Source organism: Dromiciops gliroides, chromosome X, assembly GCF_019393635.1.
Source record: "Dromiciops gliroides isolate mDroGli1 chromosome X, mDroGli1.pri, whole genome shotgun sequence".
Taxonomy (NCBI): domain Eukaryota; kingdom Metazoa; phylum Chordata; class Mammalia; order Microbiotheria; family Microbiotheriidae; genus Dromiciops; species Dromiciops gliroides.
In genome coordinates, this window is record NC_057867.1 from 45,023,047 (window position 1) to 45,037,347 (window position 14,301).

Sequence of the window (14,301 nt, forward strand, 5' to 3'; positions counted from 1 at the left end):
CCGGGGAAATGATCAGGAGAATGGCAGCTAGGGGTTTGGGGGATGATCAGGGTGTCATCACAGGTGCAGCTGGTAATCCTACTGCACAGATGGGGCCTACTCCACTAAGAGACCTGGGTACACTCAAGAGTCAGGAGCATGTGTGGAGCTAACTAATGAGATATTCTGGGCCAACTGTCAAAGCAGAGGATGCTGGGTCCACAAAGCGGTTTGGGACAGTTCCCCTGAATCTAAGGCAGGAGAATAGAAACCAGTAGGGTTGGGATCCCAAAGGGAAGCACTGAAGAGGGGGGAATTATAGGATGTTAGATCCAGAGTTGGAAGCCATCTAGTCCAACCGCTTCATTTCCTGGTAGATTGTGAAAAGTTGCATTTTACAAAGATGCTCCAGCCAACCATCTCTTCATTTCTCACCTGACTGCCTTCCTCTGAGGACTTCTCCAATATGCTCCAGTAACTTCATCCTGAAAGATCATTTCAGCCCTGGAATTCACACCTCAGAAGTACTCTCTGACCCTGGGGCCCCTCCCTCTGATTGGATGGCTCCTTCCAGGACTTCCATTTAAAGAGGGCAGCCATGCCACCCATCTCTTCATTTCTTACCAGATTGCACCCTGGGCTTCTCCATCACACCCCCTAGCCAGATATCTTCTCTCTCCCTACCCCCTCCCACTTCCTTTTAGATATTGTCTTCTACCCATTAAAATATAAACTTTTTGAGGGCAGGGACTGTCTTTCTTTGTGCTTGCATTTATAATCCCAGTGCTTAGCACAGTACCTGGCATGTAGTGAGAATGTAAAAAAATGCTTGCTGACTAACTGTAAGAAAGGAGCCAGGGGGCAGCTAGGTGGCGCAGTGGATAAAACACTGGCCTCGGATTCAGGAGGACCTGAGTTCAAATCCAGCCTCAGACACTTGCCACTTAACTAGCTGTGTGACCCTGGGCAAGTCACTTAACCCTCATTGCCCTGCAAAAAAAAAAAAAGAAAGAAAGAAAGGAGCCGGTCAGGTACACCCGAAAACAGGCAGACAAACCAAGACTAGACAAAAATCTACCCAACAGCAGAGGATTAAAGCCAGACTTGTAAGGGTCAGAGGTAGGGCCAAGGTCTCAGCTGAGTCCAAACTTCTCCCAGAACCAAGGGCCCATCTCATCTTAGCTGAAGTTACTGTACTGTTGAGTAACAGCTGTTTAAGAATTTAACATATGTGGGGGGGGGGCAACTAGGTGGTGCAGTGGATAAAGCACCAGCCCTGGATTCAGAAGGACCTGAGTTCAAATCTGGTCTCAGACACTTGGTACTTATTAACTGTGTGACCTTGGGCAAGTCACTTAACCCTCATCTTCCTGTAAAAAATAATTTAACATATGTATGCTACTCAGAAGGCAACGAGGAGATACATGATGGGGTGGAAGCAGGCTACAACACATAGCAAACAAGGAAATTAAGAACAATAGAAGAACCATAAAGTTCTTGAAGATCATTTTTCCAGCAAATACTAAGCAACTACTGTGTGCAAAACATTTGAAACCGATGGGCTCAGAGTGAAGAATGAAGCATATTTTTCTTTCTTTCTTTTTCTTTTTTCCCCAAGGCAGATTGGGAGAAGGATAATGGGAAGCAAAACACTTTTGAGGAGGGATAGGGTAAAAGAAGATCGGAAATGGAGTGAATTATCATGAGGAGCGAATAGGATGTAGGGAAACAGAAATAGTAACTGGAGAAAAATTTGAAGCAAAGGCAAGAACAATGTAAGATGAGAGTGATGATGAAGATGGTGGTACTTACTTTGCTGGGCTAGTGTGAAGAAAATTCTTTGTCAGATATAAGGTACTATATAGATGTTGGCTATAATGTTGTTGCAATAATCAACCTCGGGTGTTTCGTAAGGAAATCTCCCTTTAAAGTACTATATAAACGTAGTTTACTATAAAAAAACAGATGGGGCAGCTAGGTGGCGCAGTGGATAAAGCACTGGCCTTGGATTCAGGAGGACCTAAGTTCAAATCCAGCCTCAGACACTTGACACTTAACTAGCTGTGTGATCCTGGGCAAGTCACTTAACCCTCATTGCCCTGAAGAAAAAAAAAAACAAAACAGATGAGCAGCATGCTATCAGAAAAACCTGCAAAGACTTACATGAGCTGAAGCAAAGTGAAATGTCCTGTATACAAAATAACAGCAATATTATAAGATGATCTGCTGCGGATGGCTCAGTTATTTTCAGCGGTGCCTTGATCCAAGACAACTCTGAAGGGCTTATGAAAAAAATGCAATCCATCTACAGAGAAAGAACTGATGGTATCTGAATACAGATTGACATACATTTTGTTGTTGCTAGTTCCCATTTCTAAAGTTTTTTTGTCTGATGTGTTTTGCATGACTGCACATGTGTATAGCTTATGTTGAATTGCTTGAGTTCTTAAGGGGAGGTAGGGAGGAAGGAAGAGAATTTGGAACACAAAGTTATAAAAAAATTGATGTTACAACTTGCTTTTACATGTAAGGTGGGGAAAATTCTAAATAAATAAATAAATTTTGAAAGAAAAAAAAAGCTTCCTGGAGGAGCTAGGTAAGAATTCAATCAATAAAGAGGGGCAGAGAGAACATTCCAGGCATAGGGAAAAGCAGAAGCAAAGGCCTGGAGGGAGGAGAGCACAAGAAAGAGGGCCATCACTTTGGCTGTAGAAGTGTGTATTGAGGGCATAATAGGAGAATAGGTAGAAAAGATACAATGGAGGCAGCTTGTAGATGACCTTGAACTTGGAAAAGTTTCAATTTGACCACAAACCTGTGAGATCTGTAATATGAGCACTATCAACCTGCTGGGCAAACTGAGTCTTCAAGAAGGGGAATGCCTTACTCAGGGTAACAAACCTTGCTAGCTGAGACTCAAACTCAGGTGTCCTGATTCCAAGTCTAGTGATCGTTTAACTGCACCTTATTGGTTCCACCAAACCCAATGAGTCAAACTCATTCTCATCCCCCCAAAGACTTTGAGACCTCCCACTATTCCCACCTCCACCCCGACTCCAACCCACCATGCAGACATTCCCCCCCTTGATGTGAATTTGATTTGACAGCACACCAATTTCCATCAGTAGACCAGTGCAAAGCTAAGGCGGCCAACTCAATTCCCCAATCGATCAGATAGCTGCATAATTTTAGGAAGATCAATATTCAGGAATGGCTTGGACCTGATGATCTCTTTTTTTTTTTTTTTTTTTGCGGGGCAATGGGGGTTAAGTGACTTGCCCAAGGTCACACAGCCAGTAAGTGTCAAGTGTCTGAGGCCCGATTTGAACTCAGGAACTCCTGAATCCAGGGCCGGTGCTTTATCCACTGCGACACCTAGCTGCCCCCTGATGATCTCTTTGATCTCTTACAATTCACTGGCTATGATTCGGTGAGCCAGATTGGTCTTTACCCATTGACAATTGGGTACCTGGCCCTACCTACCAGGTTCCAGAGCTTTGGTTCCCAAACCAAAAACTCAGTGACATCTCTCCATCTCTTCATAGGATTACAAGATTATTTTTTAGTTGGAAGGGACTCGGAGTCCATCTACTCCAACTTCTTTATATTACAGAAAAGGAAACAAAGGCTCCGATAAGTGAACTCAATTTAATTCAATTAATGCAACAGGAATTTTTTTAAGCATTAGCTAAAACAACCTTGCTAACATTTCACCATAGTAAATCACATTTCTAAAGCTCCTTAAGGTTTACAAAGTATGATCCTCACAATAGATTGTATAACTTGTTTCCCCATTTAACAGATGATAAACTGAAGCTCAGAGATTCCCCATTTAACAGATAAAGAAACTGAAACTGAGATATTTTTTAATTTGTCCAAATGTACACAGAGAGAGAGAGAGAGAGAGAGAGAGAGAGAGAGAGAGAGAGAGAGAGAGAGAGAGAGAGAGAGTCAGAGCCAAACCCTTTGCTGACAAATTCAAGGCTTTTTCCAAGACACCCTTCCATCAAGCAGCAGGGAGAAACAGTGAGCGAATTCACAGAAAGGGCTTGTCTTATACTTCTCCTGTAAAAGGCATCATCCAACCATTCATTGCCCTCTTTCTTGTGCTCTCCTCCCTCCAGGCCTTTGCTTCTGCTTTTCCCTATGCCTGGAATGTTCTCTCTGCCCCTCTTTATTGATTGAATTCTTACCTAGCTCCTCCAGGAGTGGCCTGAGCAAGTGTTTCCCTGGTGGATCAAAGAGGTGACATGAGGTGTGAATTTCACATTCTTGTGGAAATCCAAACACCTTTTCATTCACTGACTTTGATGGTTTTAATGAAGGGAATGCATCTTACTTAAAGCAAATAAATGATTAACCTTCACCTTGAAAGTCAATAACCTGCTTCCTAATGAATGACCTGGGGTTTTTTTCTTCTCCCAATATGGACATTAGCAGAGGGTCAGTGTTACATAGGGCCAGCGTCAGGATCAGAAAGACCTGGGTTCCAATCCTGACCCTCATGTTACTAGTTATATGATCCTTTAGCTGAGTTAACCTCCCAGGGCTCCAGACGACTTTCTAGAACTAGATATTGCACATTGATAGAGGGAATTTTGTCACAGTGAATGCCCTATACCAATGAAACCCCAGTCCAAGCCCAAAAAGAACTAGATGGTAGTAATAATGAGCACTGTCGATAACATCTAAACAATGCCAAACAATTTAGTTGAGTTGGTTAAAGAAATCAATTAAACAACTTCTATGAAGCCATACAGACTCCGTTTCTGGTTGTCAGAACGGGTTAACTGCTGTTCACCAGGTTGTTTAAAAAGAATGGAGACGGGGGCAGCTAGGTGGCGCAGTGGGTAAAGCACCGGCCCTGGATTCAGGAGGACCTGAGTTCAAAACCGACCTCGGACACCTGACACTTCCTAGCTGTGTGACCCTGAGCAAGTCACTTAACCCTCATTGCCCTGCAAAAAAAAAAAAAAAGAAGAAGAAGAAAATAAAAAAGAATGGAGACACAACCAAAGAGTTTCTTTCATCACAAACACCGAAGACTCATTCTTCCTTCCATCAGAGACGTGACCTGAAGACTCATGTACAACACTTGACTCAGTCTTCTTATGATGATTTTTCCTACCAGGTCCTTAAAGAGAAAGAAAAACAAAAAGAGGATTTACGTTTACAGGTCGCTGACACATAAAAATATAATTAAAGCACTAAATCTTTCCAAAGAAATGTGATGTACAAAATTAAATTCAGCATTTAGCTGGCAAGGAGTCCCATTGGCTAGATCAAATTGATATATGGAGGATCCGTTCTGAGGTCCTGTAGGTGATTATTTTATGGGATTATATTCTGGCGGGCCCCCAGTGTTATGATTTCTCTCTGAGACTGTCAGCCAGGGTGAATTACTGACAATATTAGCTGGAACCCAAGATCGAGCTACATTAATGGGCCTTGATTTTATTTCTCCTCAAATGCCATGGAGACATATGGAAGTCGGTCTTTCCTCTCACATTTCCAGGGCCCTGCGACAAATCAGCATTTACCATTCCCCCACACAAGAGAGCATTTCTTTGCATTGGATTTTGGAGTCAAGAGAAGGCTAGAGCATCTTGTTTCGAAAAACCTGGTTTATTGGCCCTATAAAGCTGTCACTGGCTTATGCCTGTCTTGTAAATATTGGGTAAAATTAACATAAACTTCCTGAATCTGGCGGGGGGGGGGACTGGAGGGGGGTGCAGCACATTCACGGAGCTGGGAGGAGTAAGGAGAAGAGAACAGATGAGAATAGGAAAGATTATTTACTACCCAAACCCCTCCATGAGATTTTAACTGAAAACAATTAGCGGGAAAGGCACCACTCCTTCCTATAAGTTAACGTGAGGCCTATTGAGGATATGGCATAGCCAGAAAGGGTATGGGTACGAGCTCTGGCAAACGGCCATGGTATTTACAGACTTGGGCGCTGACCACATTGGCCAGCATGAATCACAGAGCTGCTGTTCTGGCTCTCCTCCTGAAAATCTATTGGGAGCTCTGACTGCCTTCCTTGTAGGATGGGCAACCCAATCCATCCTCTGGGTTATGACCAGGTGTAAGTCATAAAACAGCAGTTATAGCAGCTTTTATAGAGCTGCGAGGCAGGCCACTCATGAGGAGGATATGTTCATAATAGCCTTAAAAAGGAGACTATTCCTCATGTCCCTCACTTGCTTCTCCCAGGGAAGGCGCTGCTGCACAACAGCAGCCTTATTTACTAACATTTCTGGCCATTTGGAAAAAAAAAACCTTTTGCATTCACTTCTAGCTCAGTTCGCTTAGTGAGTATTTATTAGGTGCTGGGCTTGTCCTAGGAATTCTAAAGGGATGCCAGAGAGATACCAAATGGGCCTCACAGGCCAGTCAGCATAGGAGCCTCTCTCTAACTGTGGCAGTAAGATGTGAGAGCCTGTTCAACTGTCCTCCCTTCTATCAATTTCCCAGGTTATATACCTCTCAAAAGAAAGGTGGTGGTCCATGGGTGCTGAATGAAGTATACATTGTCACACATAACCAATGTGTGAATTGAATTTGAGATAGATAGATAGATAGATAGATAGATAGATAGATAGATAGATAGATAGATAGATAGACAAATAAATAGATAGGGATAGGGAGAGGAGAGGAGAGGAGAGGAGAGGAGAGGAGAGGAGAGGAGAGGAGAGGAGAGGAGAGGAGAGGAGAGGAGAGGAGAGGAGAGGAGAGGAGAGGAGAGGAGAGGAGAGGAGAGGAGAGGAGAGGAGAGGAGAGGAGAGGAGAGGAGAGGAGAGGAGAGGAGAGGAGAGGAGAGGAGAGGAGAGGAGAGGAGGAGGGGAGGGGAGGGGAGGAGAGGAGGAGAGGATGATAGGATATGATATGGATATGGAATGGATATGGATATGACTATGGCTATGGCTATAGATATAGGTAGAGGTAGAGGTAGAGATAGAGATGATAGAGATAGAGAGATAGAGATGGAGATAGAGATGAGAGAGATAGACAGAGATAGAGATAGATATGGATATGGGTATAGGTATAGGTAGAAACAGAGATAGAGACAGAGATAGAATGGATAGATATGGATATGCTATGGATACAGATACAGGTATAGATATATAGATTTGTTATGGGGGGAGGTTCTATGGTGGGTCATGGGTAAGTCATTAGGAAGGGGCATCAATAAAACATTTTTAATCTCACAGGTTGGACATTTTAGAAATAGTCATAGCTATTCATATAATCATAATATCTCACTGTGGGAAAGAACCTCAAAGATCATTTAGTCCAAACAAACCTGGATAGAAATTTCATTCTGACAACATCCCCAACTGATAGTCACTTCCAGTGAAAGGAACCTTCTCTCTCCCAAATTGACCCATTCGGCTTTAGAAAAGTCCCAATTGGGGGCAGCTAGGTGACACAGTGGATAAAGCACTGGCCCTGGATTCAGGAGGACCTGAGTTCAAATCCTACCTCAGATACTTGACACTTACTAACTGTGTGACCTTGGGCAAGTCACTTAACCCTCATTGCCCCACAAAAAAAAGTCCCAATTGCTAGGAAGTTTCCTAAAGCTAGGACTGAAGAGCACCTTAGAGTCCATCTAGTTGACACCCCTCCCCTATTTTACAGAGGGGAAAACTGAGGCTCAGAGAGGGGAAAGAACATGGCCAAGATCACACAGGCAATAAGCACCAAAGGCAGGATTTGAACCCAGATTCTCTGACTCCAGAGCAAATGCACTTTTGTGTGTGTGTGTGTGTGTGTGTGTGTGTGTCACAATGCCTCCTTTAAGTTTAAGCTCACACGAAGCCAAAATCTGCCTTTCCTCTGGGGCTAAGAAGAACAAATCTTTCATATGCAAGCCCTTCAAATGCTTGAAGACAGCTAGTGTGCCCTCCACCTTAGGTTTTTGTCTTCTGGGGGCTAAACACTCTGGCTTCTCCAACTCTTCCTCCCAGGGCATGGCCTCCAGTCCTCCCACTAGTTGTCTACCAACCTCTCCATCAACTCTTACTTGTCAGTGTCACTCCAAATAAAATGGTATCTGGTACCTCACACAATATGGAACCCAGATTTGAACACAGTATCCTCAGGGTAGTTCAACCAGAAAAGATTATATTGGGCCTATCACCTCCCTGCTCCTGGACATGATGCTATTCTTAAGGTAGCACTAAAAATGTTGGCTTTGGGGGCCTCCACTTCATATTGCTGATTCATATTGAGCTTGTACTCCACTAAGCCCCCCAGACCATCTTTAAACCAACTGTTCTCTAGCCACACACTTCCCCAACTTGTACTGGTGAAGTTGATACTTTGAACCCAAGCGTAAGACTTTACATTTCTCCCGATTCATTTTCATCCCCACAGGCCATGTGGTCTAGTCAGTGGATAGAGCTGGCCTCAAAGGAGAGCTAGAATGGCAGAGGGGACAGCAAAAGCAAAGACACAAAGAGAGGAGTTGGGAAAAGGTGTAAGAAGCCTAGAAGGGCCACAAGCAGCCTAGTTACAAAGAGCCTTCAAGGTCAATTGGGTCCCTTTCAGCTCTCAGTGTGTGCCCCAGGGCTTATCACTTCCCTTCCCTGGGCCTCAGTTTCCCCATCTGTAAAATTGGAGGGGGTTGTCTAATGTCCCTTCCTTAAGTCCCTTCCAGCTCTACGTCTAGTATCCTCTTAAGACAGCACTTTGGCTTGTGTGTGTGTATGTGTGTGTTTCTGTGTCTGTATCTTTGTCTGTGTCTGTGTCTATGTGCACTTCCTTTAGGCACCTCACACATTGTGGCCTCCGAATCTGAGTCGGCCACACCACAAATTCAAATCTGGAGTTTATTCTGACTCAGCTGTAGCCACATATCTGATTAAGGGTTCTGAGACTTCCCCTTCTTCCTAGATGCCTATCTGCCAGAGTCTCAGAGTCATCAGGGACAACGTGTCCCAGGTTGGGGGCCTCATTAGGTTACTACACCGAGCTGTTCACCTTTGCTAATTTTGCCAAGTAGGGTTTCCCTACATTAAGGCACCCTCAAGTTGTCATGGTCCGCCTAAATCAAACTCTGGAATAATAACCTCTTTGTTTAATGTGTGGCTAAAAAAGGAAAAATTTAGCAGAAAAGACAGTAAAAAGTGGCACTAGCCAGACAGAAAGAAAAAAAATGTCATACCCATGCCTGACATCCTAGCCTTCCTTCAACAAAGTAGCCTCCATTACAATTACACAGTGTTGGGGCAGCTAGGTGGTGCAGTGGATAAAGCACTGGCCCTGGATTCAGTAGGATCTGAGTTTAAATCCAGCCTCAGACACTTGACACTTACTAACTGTGTGACCCTGGGCAAGTCACTTAACCCTCATTGCCACACAAAAAAACCCCAATTACACAGTATTCTGTATGTAGAGTAGAAACCTTTTTTATAGTATATGTAATTTTATCAGTGTAAGGAACTTCCAGGGTGAAAATTCCCTCCTCCCACAGAGATAGACAATTCTTCAGCAACTTTATATTCTTTTTTTTTTTTCCTGGGACACTGGGAAGCTAAGTTATCCTGGTTCACACTGCAAGTATGTGGCAGAAATGGAACTTGGATCCAGGTCTTCATTGACTCCAAGCCAAGAGATTCAGTTTGCCACTTCAGCACACTAGAATGTAAGCTCCTTGAGGAAAAGGACTGTTTTTAAAAATTTCTTTGTACCCCCAGTGCCTAATACTGTCCCTGGTACATAATTAAGTGCTGCTGGATTGACTGAAGGTCCTAGGGATGAAACAATGAAATAGCCCTCCATCCTCATAGCAGAGAAGTGGGGGACTCCCAGGACAGAATGATGCATACAATGTCAAATAAAATTTCTGTAATCAAATGTTTTGCCTAATTGTTTCTCTGTCACAAGGGAGTATTCAATCTGGGAATGGAGTTGGGGAAGGAAATGATTGTAAAATAAAGGCAATAAGCATCAATAAAAGACCAAATACCTGAGGGAGGGTGTATGACTGGACCTGTGATTTCATTGGCATAGGGAACTCCTGGGTGAGGAGACACCCTCTATGAATGCGGGTGGACCACCTTCTCTGCAATTTATAGACATAGAGCAACGAGTGGTCTTGTGACTTTCTCAGGGTCACACAGGAAGTATATGGTATATGTGGAATTTAAATGAAACAAGTGGGGGGCAGCGAAGTGGTGCAGTGGATAGAGCACCAGCCCTGGATTCAGGAGGACCTGAGGTCAAATCTGACCTCAGACACTTGACACTTACTAGCTATGTGACCCTGGGCAAGTCACTTAAACCTCATTGCCCCCCCCCCAAAAGAATAAATAAATAAATCCATTAATAAATAAATAAATAAATGAAAGACAAATTAAAAATGAATGAATGAATAAACGAATGAATGAAAGAATGAAACAAGCCTTCCAGTTCCAAGGCCAGTCTCCAATAAAACATAATTTTTAAAAATAAATAATATAAATGCATGCTCTTCCTCTCATGATTGTTATTGTAGTTGTTTGTCCTTCGTTTGGGAAGAGGACCATGACATCAGAAGGTGATGTTGATGTCATGACTTGCAGTGAATTGGATTTCAGCAAGGGAGGGCTGTGCAAGGTCTCCAACCTCACTCTCCCTTCCAGAGCCAGTTGGGTCCAGTGGCAAGATATACATCAAGACAACTGGAGATGGCCCCGGATGTTTAAGGCAACTGGGGCTAAGTGACTTGCCCAGGGTCACCCAGCTAGTAAGTGTCCCAGGTGAGATTTGAACTCGGGTCCTCTTGACTCCAGGGCCAGTGACCATTCAGTTAAATGAAAAAGAAATCTACCTTAATTAGTTCCTCTTAATTAATGAAGGATTAACTAAGCCCCTTTCCTATTAGAAAACAGAAAGTGTGTAAAGCTTAGCCATACCAGCAGGATTCAGCCGCCATTTTCCTTTCAGAATTGCAAACATACGTTAATTACTTCATCCTCCAGGTAAGTGGGTTTCCTGGAAAAAAAGAAGTTACCTTCGAATAGAGAAGAACCAGCCTAAAGCACAATTCTGGAATTTGCCCATTATGCCTCCTTGCTGCATATGGTGGTCTGGGTGAGGTCTTTACCAGCAATGCTGAGGAAAAACTAAAAGCTGGCCAGACCTAGAAACACACATCAAAGTGTTCCGGGAAAAAGAATAAAATTTGTAGTTTAAAACAAACTATAGAAGAGGATTCTTTTTTCCTAAAGCATAGTCACCCTAGAGATCTGACTGATAGTGAAGATCTCTGAGCTAATGTGCTTGCTCAGACATGCTGGGGAGTAGCCAATGCCTACGGAGATGAGGACACTTTGAACAGCGACTGATGAGTCCCTGTGGAGACCAGTTGCCCAGCAACAGGCTCTGACTGCTTGGAGCAGGGAGATGGTGTGTGGGGAGGGGGGTTCCCACTAAGACACCTTCAAGGAGCCTCCCTCTCTACATCCTCCTGCAGGAGAGAACCAAGTGGTGATGTGGAAAGAACCTCAGACCCGAAGCCAAGAGACACCCAGGTTGGAGTCACCTCTGCCACTTACAAACTGGGTGACTTTAAACAAGTCATTTAACCATCACAGGTCTCACTTTCTTCATCTCTCCTCTACTGCCTCCTTTCCTGCTGCCTCTAAATATGTCCATCTCCCAGTGCCAACCCCTTAAGCTATCATCCCAGATCCCACCTCCTTTCAAAGCTAAATACCTAGAAAAAGCCACATACAATCTTTAGTGCTGCTTTCTCCCAGTTCTCCTCCAACCCACACAGGATCATTGATTTGAGGCTGGATGGAAAGTTAGGGGACATTGTCTCCAAATTCCTCATTTTTATCGATGGGGAAACAGATGCTGAGACACTTATGTGACATTCAGTCATACAGTGTGACAAAGGCAGGATTTGAACCTGGGTCCTCTGATTCAAACAGTTCCTTAGCAGTCTCCTTTACTAGATAATCAACCATCTTCCACACCAGGACATCCCCCCTAGGCTCTCTCTGTCCCGGGTCCTCTTCTCTTCCCTTCTTTCTCTATACTCTCTCATAAGCTCCCATTGGATCTATTCTCTCTTCATAGATAACTCCCAAATCTGGATGTCATCATCATAGGACTATAAGGCTAGAAGGGACCTCAGAGGTCATCTAGTCGAACCCCTTCATTTTACAGATGTGGAAACTGAGACCCAGGGAGGTCCAGGGACTTGTCCAGGGTCACACAACTAGTAAATGTCTGAGGCGGGATCTGAAACCAGGCTCAGCACAGTGCCCTGTCCACCATGCCAGGTTTCCCACCACCTGATTTCTGGCTATTTCCACCTGGCTGTCCTGTAAGCATCTCCAATTCAACTTTGCTTCTCCAGCACTTAACACAATAAGTGGCTAATAAATGGTTAATAGGTGGTCATTTACTTGACTTGACTCCACATGTCCAAGACAGAGCTCATTATCTAAACCTGGCCCCACCAAAATTGATCTTTCTGTTGCGGGCATCACCATCCTTCCAGGACCCTTCCTAATCCCTCACCCCTCCACACACATTCATTTAGTTCTCCATTCACCATATCTCTCTCCCCTGTCCCCTTCTTTCGCATAGCCCCTTGCCGGGGCTACTTCAATAGTCTCTTAACTGGTTTCCCTGTTTCCAGTCTTTCTCCTTAACCAAGGCAACCTCCACATGGTTACCAAGTTCATTTTAAGGCACAAACAACAACACCATCATGGCTAACTCCACAGTCAAGACCTGAGTCCAAAATCCCACCTCAGATACTAGCTCTGCAACCCTCAGCAAGGTGCTTAAATCTCTCTGAGCCTGAGTTCTCTTAGTTAAAGTGGGGGCTAATAACAGCCCCAACCTTCGGGACTATTGTGAAGATCACATGAGATGGCATACTTCTCCAGACATTTTATGTGGCATCCTTTCTCCCAGTCGATGTTACTGACAAGCTGGCCTGCCGGCAGTTGCCCCAACTCAACACGTCATCGCCTTCCTCTGGATCTCTGCATAGACCTTGCCTTCAATGTATGCCCTCCTCATCTAGATCCCTTAAGATCCAGCTCAGGTGAAAGACTTCTCTAGGAAGCCTTTCCTGATGCCCAACTTCCCCCAACCCCTCTCCCTCCTCAAGTTGCTCTGCCATTTACTTACATTTTCATAGCTTGTATTCCCCAGTAGAATTCTTGAGAGAAGGGACAGTTTGGATTTTGTCTGTATCCCCAGCATCTAGCCCATTGCCTGACATGTAGCGGATACTAAAAACATGCTTGCTAAATCTGGCCAATGGAGTTAATAATTCTGATGCTCCCCATCTCCACAGGTTGCTGTGAAATAACATAATAGAGTCGGAGATCTGGAGCTGGAATGGGGTCTTAGAGGCCATTGGGGCCAATCCCCTTATTTTACTGAGTCTAAGAGAGGTAAAGTGACTCTTTCAAGAGCTACACAGCTAGAAAGAGTACGAGGTGGGATTAGAACCCAGGTCTTCCTGTCTCCAAGTCCAGTGACTTATGTGTGGATGCTTAGGAAACTTTAAGAGTTAAAAACATGAATCAAAGGATCCTAGCACTGGAATGGACTTTCGAGAGGTCACCTAGTCCAACCCCCTAATTTTACAGAGAAGGGAACTGAATTCTAGAGGAGGGGAAGTAACTTACCCAAGGTCACACAGGCAGATCTGCATTTTTATCCCACATCCTCTAACCCCCAAATCAAAATGGTTATTACTACTTTCTTCTGGACATGGAGGGTATCAGCAACCAAATTCCTAGGCAGGCAAACCTGAACCAGAGGTTTTTCCAGGTCTCTCTCCTCCCACCCCTATAACTTACCTCTCCAGATTGTCAAGTAGCTGTTCACTTGTGCTCCTGGGATTAGCTTCCATTTTCCCTGAGACCCGTCTGCCTTCAGCCCTCAGTTTGGTTTGGGTTGGGTTGGGTTTTTTGGACATTTGGGTTTTTTTAGAATCTGCTCTGTGTGTAAGTACAAGTTGGAAGAAATCTGGAAGAAGACAAGAGAGAGAAGGAACTAGAGTGTCATTTGCTATGATCTTGATAAAATGGCAAGTCCTCACCCTCAGCCTGCCACAATCAGGGTGATAAATGCCTGGTTCTTGGAGGCTTGTTGGAAAGTCAATTATGTAGATGATTCAGGGAATACAGACAGATGGGCTTCTTCTGCAGATGAGACAATCAGGTTGCACTTTGATGCAGGCCCAGAAAACACTGGCATTTCTTCGACTCAGAGAAGGCCCCTGTCTCAGAGCTCACCAAAGGACAATATGGATTTTTGCATTGGCCCCTTCCCGTTGACACTGCCCAGATGCCTTTT